A 17,252-nucleotide genomic window follows, 5' to 3' on the forward strand; every position below is an offset into this window, starting at 1 on the left:
ACATGTCTTTCTTATTTTTAAATTAGACACGAGGCACAAAATAAATGGGAAACACCAAGTCTTGACCACCCAGACCACACTATAATCTCCGAGTACCAACTGTTTGCACTTTTCTTGTGTGTATTTCTTCTTCCTGAGTTCAGCAGCTGAGTGTTTGGATAGTTTTATAGAAATGTAAGAAATGAGAGCTGCGGGCAGCATGCCTTTCCAGAACATAGTGTTGGCCGAGAGTGTATCAGGATTGCAGACCGTTAGAGCCTGCTAATAGAGTTAGAATTATTACAGAGTCTTCTGAAATTGTTGTTTTCATTTTAGGCAACTGCAAGTCCAAGTCTGCAAAGGACGCAAATTATATTAACTTTAGAAACAAAAACATAGGAAAATCTAAATATAGCCATTTTAGGAAAACCTATACTGTCTAAAGAACAATTTAGAAGTTATTCTAGGAGCTAAACCAAATTGTGCTGCAGACTGGCTCCTAAAAGATGTACTCAGGTAACAGCAAAATTAAGCTATTTCATTTAGTTCCTTTTAATCTAATTTCTCCTTGTGAGTCTGCTTGTATTGCTATATCAACAGCCCAGCTATGATTTAGAAGGGGTGAAAACCCTGATACAATGCCCTCCTCAAAACCAGCTAGGATGTGGCTTTACAGTGACAGAGTGCCTGAGTGAGTTAAAGAAGTGCTGTGTTCACAAACCACACTTCATTTCACATTGTTGCAGAAGTACCCCATCCTGATGGCCAGCTCCTTCTCCAGGCATCTAGTATACAACAGTGACAATGACAAGAGAGGGTACTCTGCTTCTTGGGTCTTAAGAATGGAACGAGCACATGACAACTTCCTTCCTTCCTTCCTTCCTTCCTTCCTTCCTTCCTTCCTTCCTTCCTTCCTTCCCTCCCTCCCTCCCTCCCTCCCTCCCTCCCTCCCTTCCTGTTTACTATATTCACTAGGGAAAAGATCAAATGAGTCCTGGTATATGCTGTGGGCAGGGCAGCAGCTCTTGTTTCAGCACTGGGCTTCAACCAACTCCTTGCCTAGATCCGTAATGATCATGGCCAGCTGGTTTGGGGCAAAGTCTACCTTAGTGGTGGATACATCTTCTCAGGCATGGCTGCCAGTGATAAGAACATTACTGTAACTGGATCCAAACCCAGCAGATCTTCCATAAATGTTTGTTATAACGCTATCTATCCAGAGATATCACACTGAAGGTCTTGTTGGGGTTATGCATGCTGTACTTCCTGAAAACTTCCCCTGTGATCAGAATGGTGAGTTAGAAGACTAGAGATGACACAGATCACAGCTTCAGAGCAATGCTGGGACACACCTGTGTTGCTGATGCTACCTGTGCCTTTGGTCATCCAGACTCACGCCTGGTTGCCTGGGGCCATAGGCTGGAATTGCTACCACATCTCAATCCTTCAAGTAAGTCTTTCATCTTAGCAAGTGCTTGAGTTGGAGTTAGTCTTTCATATTTGGTTTGGTCTCCATGTGTCTCAGATCCTTGGCCACCCCATATGTGAACAATATGGTTAAGGGTCATAAAGTTCAAAGGGAACATTGCTGAGGAGCAAATGGGCTGCCTAATTCCTCTGGACGCCCAAGCATGACTATTTTAGCTATATTTTCAGAGAGATACCTGTGCCAGTTAGAGTGGAGAGTATGGTTGGGCCAGGTGAAAAGCCAGACACAAGACACAGGAACTGAAAGAGGGCAGTCGATTGCAAACAGCTCCCCAGTATCTCAGCTCCCATGTTGTTTTAAAGCTATTACTTTCTTCTATGTTGACCAATTTACTTTTTTACTTCCACAAGTCCATATTCAAGGGGCTGAAGAACAACTAAATGACCCACTTTTCTTTGTTCAAAACAGTTTCTTGGTCACCTTTCTAAAGAAAGCTCTGACTATACCTGTTGTAAGATATTTTGTTTGTGTTCTGATAAATAATGCTTGCCTTGAGATCAGAGGCCGAGCTAAACAACTAGTTAACTATAGAGGCCAAGAAGTGGTGACCTTCAATCCCAGCACTTGGGAAGAGGAAGCAGGATGATCAGGAGTTCAAGGCCACCCTGGGCTACATGAGATTGAACCAGTCTAAAAGAGAAAGAGCCTGGTGGTGGTGGTACATGCCTTTAATCCCAGTACTAAAGTTTGTGGAAACAGGCTTTTGGCTCATTCTGTTTGAGGATTTGAGCTCTCTCCTCCCCAACCAATTCAGTCTGAGGATTCATAGACACAGGATCTCCTCCATTTAGTCTGAGAGTTCATAGTGCTAAGATGTCTCTAGTGGCTGGCTATTCTGCTTCTCCAATCTTTCACCTTTCACTCTCAATATCTGACTCCAGGTTTTTAATTTTTTTTTCAAGACAGGGTTTCTCTGTGTAGCTTTTGAGCCTGTCCTGGAACTCATTATGTAGACTAGACTGGCCTCGAACCCACAGAGATCTGCCTGCCTCTGCCTCCTGAGTGCTGGGACTAAAGGTGTGTGCCACCACCGCCTAGTCCTGGGTTTTTATAGTTATGACTGGTTAGGGTCGTGCCTCATACGCCCTTTGACTAAATTCTCCAACTGCCCCCCCCCCATGTTCTCTCCAAAAAACCAATCATTCCCTGGTCCCAGCGCACCCAAAAGGTAGACTTTCTCCAAGCCCAGTTGTCAACACTCGACAGGCAGATGCAGGAGGTGGGCACAGAGGTGGTGAAGGCCATGGATGGATGGGATGCTACTTCCCAAGAATTTTGACTGTTCAGCCCCAACATAATTCCTCTCATAGATACACAGATAGGTATGAATACATACACAGGCATACTTCTGTTTGATATACATATGTAATAGATATATATTTTATATGCATATAAATCCTGTCATCCCGGCAACCTAGTCTACTTTTATATTCTATGACTATTTAAAATTGATGTATTTTTGAAATATTAAATCAAGTAATCCAATAATTATACAAGAAAGTATAACACCATGGAAGATTTATATACAAGAAACAGTATGAGGGAATGTGGCTCAAGTGGTAGAGTGATTGCTTTGCATGACACCCTGGGTTCCACCCCAAACACTGCATAAAACTCAGCACAGAATGCATATCCATAATCCTAGTACTCTGGAGGCAAAGGCAGGAGGATCAAGAATTAATGGTCATCCTCAGAAATAGAGGGCGCAAGGTCAGCCTGAGCTACATGAAGCACTGTAAAAAGAGAAAGATTAGGAAAGTCGAGATCACATTGACAACAGCAACCACCTACTTTGGCTGATGTTTATGGTCCATTTAGAGTTTGGGGGAAGATGCCAGGCCGGTGGGCCCGTGGAGCTGTTTGCACAGTGGGAAAACTTGAACTTTGGTCTGTACAGACATGCAGGTGATTTATTTGCATAGGGAACAGATGAAGGAACAGAGTCAGAGGGTGGAAGAGACCCAAGAAGAGTCCAGGAAAAAAGTCAATGAGCAGGAAGTGGCTTGAGGTAATAGAACCACAGGGAAAGGATTGCTTCCTTAAGGCAGAGGAGCAGTGGTGTGATGGAGGAAGTCAGGGAGCACAGAAGTCTGTTGGGACTTCAAGTCAGGAGTGGGAAGAGCAGGGAAAACTGTGTTGTGTTCTAGGCACCTAGAGATCAGCCATGCAGCTGTCTATTTGTTTTGGTATCTGAAAGGATACAAGGGTCAGGGGTTCAAAGCTGTGATTCTTCTGCCATTGTTAGCATGTGAGTAGTAGAAGTGAATGAGTCTGCTAACAGAAAAACAGGGAGCAATACTATAGAACTCACAGGCAGATATACTATATGTAGGGACTCTGAAGAGTGAGGTGAGCCAGGGAATGTTATCATAGAAGAAAATTTAATGTAGTAGACAGGGGCAAGTGAAGGAGGGGAGCAGCTCGGGGTGGCAGGGGACTGAATGCAGCTCAGGAGATTCATGACTGATGTCATCCCTGCCATCAGCAGCAGCATGACCATCATTTCAACAGCGATGGCTACTACCAGTTATAGCTCCTGCTAGTAACACTCAAAATATGTAGGAGGAAGTTGCTCACTTTAAAAATGTGGTTTCATGGTTGGCAGATGAAATGCCAAATCCATTTCTTCATTGAACAAAAATTTATTGAGTGTGTAGCGTTTGGCAAATATCAAACTGGGAAAGAGAAAAAAGCAAAGAACAAGAAACAAATGTGTGGTGAGAAGGTGCCACAGCGGTTAGGCACGAGCCTGGGCTTTCAAGGGGCTGAGGTGGGAAAGAAGTCAAAGCGGGTACTCGGAGTCAAGTCAATGCCTGCTCTCTGGGGAAGAAATACATGTGGAAAAGAGTATTATATCACAGTCGTTGTGCAGTGTGATGCAGCTAGCATTTCCAGTGCTGTTTCTGTTGGAAATGTGCCAGAATTTGGGATACAAGGTCACGCTTCTCCCTGCAGCAGTCTAGGTAGGATACCAATCCAAAGGGTGAGGACAATGGCAGACACAAGAAGGACCTGAGACTATTGTGCTGGTTTATGTAAGAATGGTCCCTATAGACTCATATATTTGAATACCTGGTCACTGGGGATTGGAAATGTTTGACAGGATTATAAGGAGTAGGAGGTGTGGCCTTGCTGGAGAAAGTGTGTCACTGGGGGTGGGCTTTGAGATTTCAAAAGCCCATTCTTGGTCCAGATTCCCCTCCCTGCTCATTCTCTCTCTGGAACTGTGATTAGGATGTAGCTCTCAGCTACTTCTCCAGCACCAGGCCTGCCATGCTCCCTGCCATGCCCCCACCTCTGAAACTGTAAGCAAGCCCTCAATTAAATGCTTCCTCTTCTAAGAGTTGCCTTGCTCACGCTCTCCTCACAGCAACAGGACAGTGACAATGACAATTATAAACAAAACCCTAGCAAGAAGGTATGATGCTGTAAAAGGCGGGGCCAGGGAACTGTGAGACTGGGAAGCTTTGCTAATGTACTGGTTACAAGACTCACTGAGTCGGACATCTAGAAATGATCTATTATACGCTTATGCTACAACCTTTAAAGAAAAATTTGAATATTGAACCTTAAAAATCCAGGAGTCTCTAAACAATAGTGCAGACTACCCAAGCCTGGAGACATTCTCAGCTGCCATAATTCCTAGAAAAATGCTAAACTTTATGCCTGGGCTCTCAGTGGGGAATATAATTTACTCAGCTTAAAAAAGCTGTATTTTAGGATTTGTAACCACATCACACTTAGAAGTCTTTGCTATGAATTTAAAAACTGGCCATGCCCCCGAAGCAGCCCTTCAGTGGCTGTCCTCTGCCTCGGGCAAGCAGCTGGGTGGGCTGTACAGAGCACGCACCGACTCCCTTTCATCCACCATGATCTCACAGACACAAGCCCGGGGAGTCTCAGGACGGAGAACTACCAAAGGCTCTGGAAACAGAACAAACATCAGCTTTCGACACTTCTTTGCTTATTTCCAGAAAAACCACATTATAATCACTGTCCTTACCTTTTCTCTTTCCCTTTGATGAACAGTTTCTCCCCCTGAGATTTTGCATTCTGGTTCTTTCTCTCGGCTCCAGCTTTAATTGAAAGGCAGACATTTGAAAGTATATATTTTTATTCAATGTCCTCACCATACTAGGCATATTAAAGATGCTATATAATAAATATAAAGTACTGATTTGCATTCTTTTACTTGAATTCTTATTTCTAGACTCTCCAAGTTCAGGAGCTTTAATTTTCCTGTATATGATTTCATGGGAAGCTAGCGGCCGGAGAGTTTGTGCTGCTGCAGCTGCAGGTGGCTCTAGGTGAAATGCTGACCTCTTGGTAAGGAAGAAATCAAAAGCAGGAGCGCTGACTGAACAGTCTTGTCTACTGACAGTCATTTAAAGTGACAGGCTCACACTCAAAAAACAAATGAAGCAAAAACTCTTCTAAGTTATAAGTTTTTCTTGTGTTTCTCTATTAATGTAATATTTAATTCTCTTCAACAAGTCATACAGAAGTAAATGCAATTCCTCGGTATAAATATAGTATTTTATCACCTCGTAGCCTTTCTTAGGCTAAGCTCAAGTGAACTGTGGTATTTGTTATCACATTTTATTATTATTATTTTGGTTTTTCGAGACAGGGTTTCTCTGTAACTTTGGAGACTATCCCGGAACTACCTCTTGTAGACCAGGCTGACCTCGAACTCACAGAGATCTGCCTGCCTCTGCCTCCTGTGTGCTGGGATTAAAGGCATGCGCCACCACTGCCCTGTTTGCTATCACATTTAACTGGAAGTTAGTTACATTTACTACTTTATAGACAATCAAGTATTTACATTTCTATAGAATATAATCAATGATGAGTTTGAAAAGGAACTCTTTCAACTCATCCTATTGAGAGCCGGAACCCTTAATGAGTAGACAAGCATGCATTAAACTCCACTGACTTATTCAGGGGGAAGATGCAGTTTAACTTCTCTGGGGGATAGAGCTCAGTGAAAAGTCTATACATTTTAGAACTTTTAGGGAGTTTACTGAGAAAACAAAAGGAATTTTTTGCATCATGAAACAGAATAGCTTCAACATACTTTTTAAAACCCTGGATAAACATCACAAGAAAGGGCCAGGCATTCCAGTCCCGCAGAACTTCTAGATGGTGTAGGGACTGAGGGTTGAAAAAGATTAAAGGTTTCTTGAGGCGAAACCTGAAAGGTTGGTCACTCCGCCACTCCCTTAATCCCAATTTCCTCAGACATTTCCACATGACACTCAGCGAAACCCTGCCAACTATGTGCCTGGCAAGTGGAGAAAAGACACTATACCTGGGTAAACTTGGCAGTGAGCTGGAAGTGATGTAGGCAGCACCTGTGACCTTGTTTCAGAAAGGTCAGAAGTGGTCAAGGTGAAGAAGAAACAGTAGCAACCCAACATGGGTTGCACTTGAACACAGCCCAACTCTTACCAAATAAGGCTGTTTTCTTGGGGGAGGAGTAATACACATATGTAGGACTATTAACTAGTTGACACTCTTATGATGTCCCAACTCATTCAGTTCTAATTCTCACAGTTTCTACGAGACAAGCTTAGTTATTATTCTCATCTTGGAGATGGCAACACTGAGAGATTAAGTAAGCTACCGAGGACAAATGGATTCTAAGTGTGGGAGCCAAGACTTGAACCCGGGCAGTCTGGCTCCAGATTCCATGATATTAAGGCCCATGCCCCTCTTTAGTGCAACACATACAAACTGATCTAAACCTCTAAACCTTAAGAAAGATGAGGCGGCAGTACCAATGTGAAGATTGGGTTTCACAAATACATCCAATCTGTTTAGGTTGATGAACTGCCTAAATAGGTGCTTGGCTTCCATGTGCCTGTGTCCTTCTGAAAACAGAGAACACTGCCCTACTGATCCTTTTATTTATACACTGATCCTCTAACATCATAGAAATTGTCATTTGAACTAATTGGATTCTCAGAATAATTGGTTTCCTTTTAGAAAACAAATTCCTCAGACTCTTTGCAAATCAATCTTGGCACTAAGTCTGTGTGGAATGTCCACATTTGGAAGCCAGCAAGAGATCATTATTGATTAGCATTTCCTTCCTTGGGAACGGTCTTTAAATTAGGTGAACTGTCCATTGAACTGCCTTTCAAATCATGACCTCTTTCCTAAATTGGTCTCCAAAATTTTGTTTATGAGGAAGAAAAAAGGAGGAATGGGGGGGGGGGAGAAAAGGGGAGTCCTGAGGAAGAAGGACCATAAGAAGTTACACAGCCAATTACTGAAGAAGACATTGCTTAGTGTACCAAAGAAATGGCTTAGCTTATTAACCACACCAAAGAAAAGACAAGGCCCAACTCCATGAGTTTGGAAACACAAGTTTGCTGACACAGTTTAAAAACGATGGCTCAGCGGGTAAGGAAGGATGCTTGCTGCTGAGTCTGCTTGACTTGAGTCTGAGTCCTAAGACCCACACATGGAAGGAGAGAACGGACTATCCCCAATTACTCCCCTAGCTGCCAATGTGTGAAATGTGTGTGTGCAGAATAAAACAAATATAAAAATTTTAAAATTGAAATTGGAAGAGCACAGTTTGGAAAAGAAAAGGTAAACATTTCACTCAGGAACGTTTGTGCTCATTAAAACCTGAAATAATCAGTTTTCAAGTAATGGTGGATTAATTACCAGTGACAAAAATGATTCATTGCAGGAAAGCCAGTGGCCCAGCTGAGCTCTGGTGAATCTTGTATAGGAAGCCAATTTTACCAGGAGGAATCCGCAGAGACCAGATCTCTGGATGAAGAAATGCAGGCTAACATCATTTTTGAACTTGGAATGAATCTGCCACTAGGAATGGCAAGAGAATAAAAGATAGAAAAAGAGCAATTGCAAAGAGAAGGAAAAATAACGCTTGTTCCTAAGAATGCTGCTGCCTTGTTTGATGAACTAGCCTATTTGTTTTGGCTCTGACTAAACTCAAGAATGTTTCTGCATATTTTACAGTGTAGTTTATAGACATCAAAGGAACAATCTCCCCTTTCATCGTTATTTACACATAAAAATAATGCAATTTGTGGTGCATGTACAATGTAACTTCTTAAAAAGCTCTCGAGTCTAATTTATTAATTGCTTGAGATTTAAAGTTAAACAAGGGTGAGATGCAAATCATCTGTTCCTCTGAAATATTTGACCAGCAGATCTTGTTTTATTAATGAGATGCTCAACAGCTATATGAATATTTATGGAGGTGGTTGGAGGGCTTTACGAAGAGTCCTGGAGCAAGTGACAGAGACATAAAAGGAAAAGGGTTCTAACTCTCTTGAAAAAACGGGGGCTGTTTCTTTGTTTTAGTCTAGTCTTTCCTCTGTGCTTCCAACACTAATGCCTCCCTGCACCCCACCCAGCACCCCAAAGCTTTAGTTTCTGCTACAGTGGCTGTGATGGCAACAGCTTCCTCCTGATACCCGTGGGAATGACAGCTCACTATTTTTGGGTGGCACAATTCACTGCACTGATTTTTCCAATGGAAGGCATTTGGAAAAAATGATCCATGTCAAATATTACATACAATTTGCTTATTTTATTGATTCTCTCTCAGTTCCTAGAACTTTCATATAAAGCTCCATCTTCTCAAGTTGTATTACATATAAAAGCATGAGTTAAAATTGTCAGCTGTTTTTCTTGATTTAGAAAACATTGATGTAGAATTATTTATGGTACTAGAACTGTTTATTAACCCCCTCATTTTCTAATATTTTATAATATTCCAAATTAATACATCTCTATATATTTATTCTACTTTTTTGGTGGAAAAGGACACACACATCGCCTACATACATAGGTACACTGCATTTCTTTTTTTAAAAAAGCATCCATCTATCTCAGCCTAACCCTGTTGGAGTCAAGTGTGTGAGTTCTGTAGCAACAAAGATGGTCTGAACCCAAGTCCACCAACAGGCAATGGGCTCTCAGCCCAGTTGCCCCAGGGCTTTTTCTCCACATGCCATATCTATCCCCTTATATCTTCTGCAGAGGTGATCCCGCTGTCCTCAAAGCTGTCCACCCCACCCCAGGGGCCACCTTTATACTCTAGTCCTCTGGTTGTTATATTTCCTCCAGTCATCTTCTCATCTCCCTCCAAATTCTACTGCCTAGTCCTTCAAGAGAGAGGATCTCATCAGACTGTTAGGAAGAAAGGCTTGTGATTAGCTTTACATTTATAGTATATGAATTGCTTCAAATAGTTAAAAATGCTAACACATCAATGATGTCTGCGTCTTAGTTTGCTAACCTAAATCTCATGTATTTGAAAATTTGTGGGTGAGGGAAGTGTGGCAGTATGTTTCTCTGTAAAATTTATCAGAACATTTACACATGTGCACACATGTGAATGAGAGGCCACTTGCTCACATATGGAGGTCTGAGAACAACTTGTGGGAGTCAGTTCTTCCTTTACACCCTGTATGTCTCGGGGATTGAACTCAGGTTGTTAAGTTTGACAACAGGCGCCTTTATGGGCTGAGCTGTATCACTGCCTCAATTTGTCCTTAAAATGGTGTTACATTTAATTAATTACCAAATGAATTAGTATGTGTGCATGCAACAGTGTGCGTCCAACTTGGCGGAATACGGGTGGAGTCAGTTTTCTCCTACCATGTGAGTCCTGGGAGAACTGAACTCAAGTCATCAGGCTTAGTGGAAAGTGTCCTTACCCATGAGCCATCATTCCAGCCTGCCCACTTCCACTAACACCAAAGCTGGGACTGCTGCAGTTACGGCTGCTGTTGCAAGAGTCAACTGTAGGTATAAAATGTTTACTAGCCAAGGGCTGCATTCTGGGTCAGCTGAGACTCATTTTCTGAGTGCCTATTGCTGGGTAGAGACCAGGGGTAGGAGATATGAAACTCAGGAGCATGACTAAGCACAGCAGGATTTTATGACGTGTACAGTCTCCAAGTACTGGTCCATAAGAAATCCTTCACGGAGGAGGGGGAGGCAACCTAGAAATAGCTCTGCTAATATAACAAAAGGCATTCTCTAGCAGGCGAGGCTGCAGCCGGGAGGAGGAGAGCTGCAGGAGGAAAACAAGTGATAGGAACACAGCAGGTTCTTGTGGGCAGCCAGGCAGCTTGACTAGGACATCGTGGGCATTGAGAGACCCGAGGAGAATGCACAGCTTGCCAGCCAGGGGAAGTTTGTTCCTGAGGTTTGATAGTTTGGTGACTATCGTTAAGAGATTAAAACATCATAAGACATAAAACAAACAAACAAACAAGAAACCCAGCCCCTCAGCTCTCATCCCCCATTTGAGGTGCAGTCAGGACATTTCAAATGTATTTACATGTAGAAGCATGACCATCTGCCTTTTCACCCACCACATCTGGCAAGCCTGCTTCAGTGGCACGGGCACCCACTTTGTAAGTATATCAATTGTTCCCCAGTTTTTTGCTCTAGCAACCCTGAACAGACATTGAATACACCTGTAAGTACATCTCTATAAGATGAATTCCTGCTGGGGCCCTGCTGGACCAAAGGATCTAGGCTGCACTGAGTTTCCTCCCATTAATGATACATGAAACCATGTAACTCACAAACCTTTGCTTTCAGTTTTTTTCCAAATTCAAAATTTATGACAGTCTGATGGTAGTTGGACCTTTGAAATCATACTTTTGATTTCCATTTCTTTCCTCTTGAGTGAGAATGAACACATTTCTCATGTTTGCAAAATCCTGATGCTCTGTATGTGAATCCCATCTTCATGCCTTTGCTCCTTTGGGGCAGAGTTCTTAGTGTTTTCCTACTGACTTCTGTGCTCTCTCTGTAATGTGGGATATCATAGTGGTCTAAGAATTTCCTGACAGTTTCTCATCCTGGAATGGCACCGAGAGTTTTAGCCAGGATATCAGCTGAGGAGATGCAGTTTTGAATCAATTACAAATCATGAAAAGCTCTGGATAGGGTTATATCAGATAAGACATACGTTTAAGAATTCTGGTAACAGACAAGATAAATCGGAACGAAAGACCAAAAAAGGACAAATATGGACTCCGAGTTTCTAACAGGAAACAGGAAGCCTGAGGGCACCTTTTATAGACGGAAAAGAAGAGCAGGTGGGAGGATGATAATTCAATGTTGTAGTTTCAGACTGAGAAATAGCAGTTCATTCTCTCCCAGGAAGGCGATTTACAGGTTGTGTGAGATACAAGACCCAGCCAGGACCATGCTGGGGGTCTCTGGGAATCCTCTCCAGAGAAGTAACAGCTGAAGTCAGGCCATGAAAGCAAAGAGGAGACATAAAGCCCAGAAGGTCAGCGTGAAGACACACTTGGAGGAAGAGGAAAAGTATATAAAGCAAGCGTGGAGTGAGCTGATAGATTAGGGATTTACAAGCTACAGACAGCATACCAAACCCAGCACTAAGCCTGTTCTTGGAAATAAAGTTAATTGGAGCATAGCTATAACCAGGTAGGGATATATTATCTATAACTGTTTCTTACCACAGTGGAAATTGCTGATAGTGGGCATGGCCTGCACAACCTATGTATATATATATATATATATATATATATATATATATATATACACACATATATATATATACACACACACACACACACACACACACACACACACACACACACACACACATATATATCCTTTTACAGAAAGGAAACCCCTGATCTGGAAGGAAAATAGTTGGGTATGGTCAAACGGCACATGAAACTACAAAGATGATTATACACAGAAAAACAGAGATGTAACAGGTTGCTTTGCAAAGTTTCTATATTATGCTGATTACAAAAGATATTTAAAAACAGAAAACAATAGAGTAACATGACACCTATGTCGAAGAGCAAAGGGTTAGTTGGTAGCTCTTAGGAGCTGCAGTGGGCTGTTATAGTAGGTCTGTCCTGACGCATGACCCTACAGCTCTTGTGACAACAAGGCTGTATAGAACCGTCATCATAGTGATGATGAAACTGGGAGTCAGATTCATGAAGAAAGTGGGAGACCTCACAGAACTGCTGCAGAAATGTCCCTGGGTCTCCGAAAATAACGATGTGACACCCTGTACTTATTCATGGTGTGCTATTGCAGGACTCCTGACAGCAGAGCCGCCCGCTTGCTCCAGCCATGCCAGCTGCCTCCAGCATACCACTGATGTAAGGCTATCCCTGGATGTTGCCGTTGCTGGCGAGGAGGCTGATGTATGGGAAAACAAGACCAAAATGTTCTTCTAGGAACAGATCCGGGGATGATGGGAACTAGGAAGAGGTAATATTCTAGTTAGGTAGTCATCTGGGAAGAGAAACCTCAACTGAGAAAATGCCTCCACCCGACTGCCTGCAGGCAAACTGCGGGACTTTCTAAATTAGCTATTGATGTGGGAAGGTTCATCTCGCCATGGGTGGTGATGCCCCCGTGGTCGGTGGCCCTGGTTGGTCTGAAAAGCTCGTACAACCATGAGCTCTGGGCTTAAGACTTAGGTGTTGGCTCTTCACTGAGGTCTCAGAGGGAGCAGCCCATGTGAACTGTGTTCCTCTCCTCCACGGCATTTTTGGAGCATGGTAATACTGAGCCAGCCCCTCACACAGATCCTGGGGTAGAAACCAGAGTCTGCAGATTCTAGGGAGGATATAGGGTGCTTTTCCACAGGAGGAGACTGGGACAATACACAATCCTCAAACAGAAACAAAAGTGAACAGCAAAATGCATAACTATGTCTAAGAGAGATCACAAGTAGAGATTATAAATGCTGTCAGTATCAGCAGATCTGTCGGTAAACATGCTAACCATAACCTTTGGAGAAGAATTTGTGGCTTTCTAGACTTCATGAATGCAGAGCAGGACATGTGGGCCCATGATTTAATTCACTCTTTTCTGGACTCATAACTTTGATTGTAAGTGTTTCAAGAACAAGAATTTACCATGTATGTTGTTGTGGAAGTGTTAAGATTATGCTGGACAAATGAGTGCCTCTTCCCCGTAAACCAAGTCTCTAGTGACTAGTGATGTCACTGGAATCTCAGGTTTAACTTACGGCAGTGAGCTGGTGAAGGTTTGTGGTAATATAACAGATATGGTAAAAGAACTCATCTTTCAAGAAGTATGTCTTATTATGGCATTTTTAACATAATTTGTCTTTATGGGCTCCCTTCCCCATGAACCTTTCCATCTCTAGCAGACCCCTTTCAACGTAGATGTCACAAGTGAGGAACCTTAGAAAATATATTTTGCCTCACTGGACAGAGTCTAAGAGAACAGCACCTTGTATGTATGCAGAACAGAACTTCACTCTCCTGGGAAGCCAAGCTCCTGAATGTTAGTATTATCCTCTGAGCTCACAGAAGTCCATTCTGTTAGGAGTTGTTTACAGAACATGTACTCACTCATATGTGGCTTTTAGACCTAAAGAAAAAAAAATCCAGCCTACAATTCACAATCCCAGAGGACCTAGACAACAGTGAGGACCCTAAGAGAGACAGACATGGATCTAATCTACATGGGAAGTAGAAAAAGACAAGATCTCCTGAGTAAATTGGGAGCACTGGGATCATGGGAGAGGGTAGAAGGGGAGGAGGGAAGAAGGAAGGGGAGCGGAGAAAAGTATATGGCTCAATAAAATCAATTAAAAAATGACACTGTTGCTAAAAAAAGGAAAAAATAAAGTACATTTTCTTTGTGTCCTCCTGAATTAGAATTAATAATGCAAAGAACAGAGGGAGTTTTCCACCCTACCCAACAAGACTTGCCTGCTCACTCAAAAGGAAGACATTCATGGATCATAACCTAAGGGCCGTTTCCCTAGAAGACAAGCTCGGCAACCGTGCGTGTTTGCTATGACCTTGTGCAGACTGCGGGAAGGCAGTGACAACCGTGCGGGTTTGCTATGACCTTGTGCAGACTGAGGGAAGGCAGTGGCAGCAGAAGAGCCAAGGGGAGGTGAGCAGCTCTCAAGTGCTTACCCTGCTCCCCTCCAGTTTTAGCCTCTGGCAAATTTTTACTTCATTTCAAAACTCACCGAGAAAGATTCTTTATTCAGTGGACAAAATCTTTCAAGTTGCATGGAAAATATTCTTGAGCCCTTTAAACACTGCTTTGTATATACTAAACCAGAGGGTAAATTAGGCTTTGATGAGCAAATGGATGAGGATGTGAGGGACAGTAATTACAAGAATAGGAGAAACAGATTCCTTGGAATCAATGACTTGGTTCACTGTACTCTATAAGCCTGGACTGACTGTGTGGCTAATTTTATTACAGCATTGTCCAAAAAAAATGGCTTGTTGTTAATCAACAACTAGAAAATATATGGATCATTTCACTTAATAGTTAATGTAATAGGTGTTTGAAGTTTTTGCAACTTTAATAATTATGAACTATATTAGAGATAGTTCAAAGGCAATATAATAAGCACAATGATTGTCAAAATATATAAATTTAAGCCTCACAACCAAAATTATTGAATGATCTCTGTCATATTCTTATATATACACGTGCATGGCTATATTATACACATATGTAATTTCTATCATATTCTTACATAAATATGTGTGTGACTATATATATACATAATTTCTATCCTATTCTTATGTCCATGTGTAAATATACACACATATATAATTTCTATCATATTATTACATACATATATGTGACTATACATATATAATTTCTATCCTATTCTTATGTCCATGTGTGAATAAGCATATATGTACAAATATAATTCTAATTCTGATCATATTCTTACATAGACATATGTGTGGTACACACACACATATATAAATCTTGTCATATTCTTACATGTACATGCATAATGTGTGTAGTCATAAACTCTGTATTATGTACACTCCTACTTCACAGAAGACCTAATAATAAGTTCATCTTCTGACCCATTTGTGATGACTTAGCTGATTTCCCTGTAATAGAAACTTGGTCTCTGGTAAACCTCCGGAACCTGAAAGACCTCCCGTTTACTGTTCAGTGTTCACTTCCTGACTGTCCTTGTTAGGGTTTCTACTGCTGTGATAAAGATGATGACAAAAGGCAACTTTGGGAGGAAGGGGTTCATCTCAGCGCACAACCTTCAGGCCACAGTACATCTTTGCAAGACATCAGAGTAGGAATTCAAGGGAGGGACCTGGAAACAGGAACTTGTTTACTGGTTTCTCCCAATGGCTTGCTCTCCAGTTCTGGAGATCGTGGCTTGGCACAGATGCTGAAATTCACCAGCCAATGAGGTGGGGGAGAAACAGGATACCAGTCAGGCCATTCTCAAAGGGTTTGGTTTTAAAATCCCTCTTCATTCTTAAAAAGGAACCACCCCAGGGGCCAGCAATATGGCTCAGTAGGAAGAGGTGCCCTCCACCAGGCCTGATGAGTTTAGTCTCACCAACCCAGGAAGGTGAGGAAGGTGAGAAAAGATGTCCTCTGATGTCAAACTGGAATTGTGAAGCTGAAACTCTTGTGTGTGAACCTTGTATGCAGCTACATTAAAATCCCTCAGTCTCTTTTGTGCACTCAATGGATCTTTTGCTCACGAAGGGCTGTGTAACATCAGGCACTGATCGTTTGAAGAACATGGTATAATGAGTCATTGAAATCTTTCAACTAGAGATGCTTCATTCTCTTCCTGCCCCATTCTTACCACTTGCAATGTCACCGATCTCATCAGAAAACTTTAAACATTGCCAAGCTGTCAAGCTCACAACAGTGATACCAGTTTTCCAAAATTCTAACTTATTGCTTGAAAGGGCAAATTTTATTATTAGCAACAATATAGTCAGTTGTTATCCTTGACATGTCAGGCTCACTTCATTTATTTTCAAGAAAGTGCCTGTCAGATACTAGAGTGTGAATAAACACAGGTTGTCAGTCCTTGCAGAACAATAGAGTTCGGCCCACAGCCTTGCAGAACTGCCTTTCCTTGAGACAACTGACTGGCTTCAATAGGTGGCAGAAGGGTTTGATGTGCACTTCCTGTTATTATGAAGAGTATTGTCTCAGAACCTGAAATGTAATAAATAGGCATTTGGTTGCTTCCTTTTTGTTCCAGTCTCATGTATGTGGAAGGAAGAAATCGCTACCAGGATGGTTGCCTGGAACCATCTCCCATTCTGCGGCACAAACAGTGAGGTGCACGCATGCACAGTGAGGAAGCTGTGTGCATATGAAGGCAATTGAAGCCCGAGGAATGAAAGTGGGGGGCGGGCAACCTCAGAAATGCAGTTTTAGATGAGTGGGTCTCATTTAAGATTTCATCTGTAGGAAATGGAAAGCTCCTGACAGATTTTAAGCTACAAACAATATGCTATTATTTGTGTTCTAGAACTGTCACTTATCCTCCGTGTAAGGGGCAGAGTTATGGGCAGTAATTCTAGAAAAGAGGAATTGTAAGAGCTGGGGTCAGAGAGGATGCAGCTCTGAATAAGGGTAGGAACAGTGACAGGGGATGAGGTGTGTGTCTAGAGACATTAAGGAGTTGTCCCAAGGACTGACTTATGAGAGATAAGAGCAGAGAAGAAATCCTTCAAGAGGGCTTCCAAGACTCTCACCTGAGTAACTAGGTAGACGATGGTGATTTGACTCCAATATCTGGTACAGAAGGAGGACAGCTTGGGTTTGGGAAAAGCAAGAGGAGACAATTTTGTCTCGTGAGATGTCCGCTCAGAGCTGCCTAGGAACCATCTGAGTGGAAATGTTTAAGGTGGCTAGAAATGGGGGCTGAAACAGGGTATGGCAGCATGCTACTTTAATCCCAGGGCTTAGAAGGTGGAGGCAGAAGGCTGATTAA

General features: G+C 42.3%; 1 protein-coding gene across 4 annotated transcripts in view; it reads right to left on the reverse strand.

Annotated features, from left to right (window-relative positions):
* Positions 1 to 17,252, reverse strand: part of Cep112 (centrosomal protein 112) — a 410,571-nt gene that overhangs the window by 60,400 nt on the left and 332,919 nt on the right. Inside the window, exon 24 of one of the 4 annotated variants that reach the window (XR_015738731.1) lies at positions 5,472 to 5,544. The exons of the other annotated variants lie outside the window; for them this stretch is intronic. The gene's annotated coding sequence lies outside the window, so the exon portion shown is untranslated. The remainder of the gene's footprint in view (positions 1 to 5,471; positions 5,545 to 17,252) is intronic. 4 annotated transcript variants of the gene reach the window in all.

This window comes from Myodes glareolus, chromosome 9, assembly GCF_982192425.1.
Source record: "Myodes glareolus chromosome 9, mMyoGla1.1, whole genome shotgun sequence".
NCBI lineage: Eukaryota > Metazoa > Chordata > Mammalia > Rodentia > Cricetidae > Myodes > Myodes glareolus.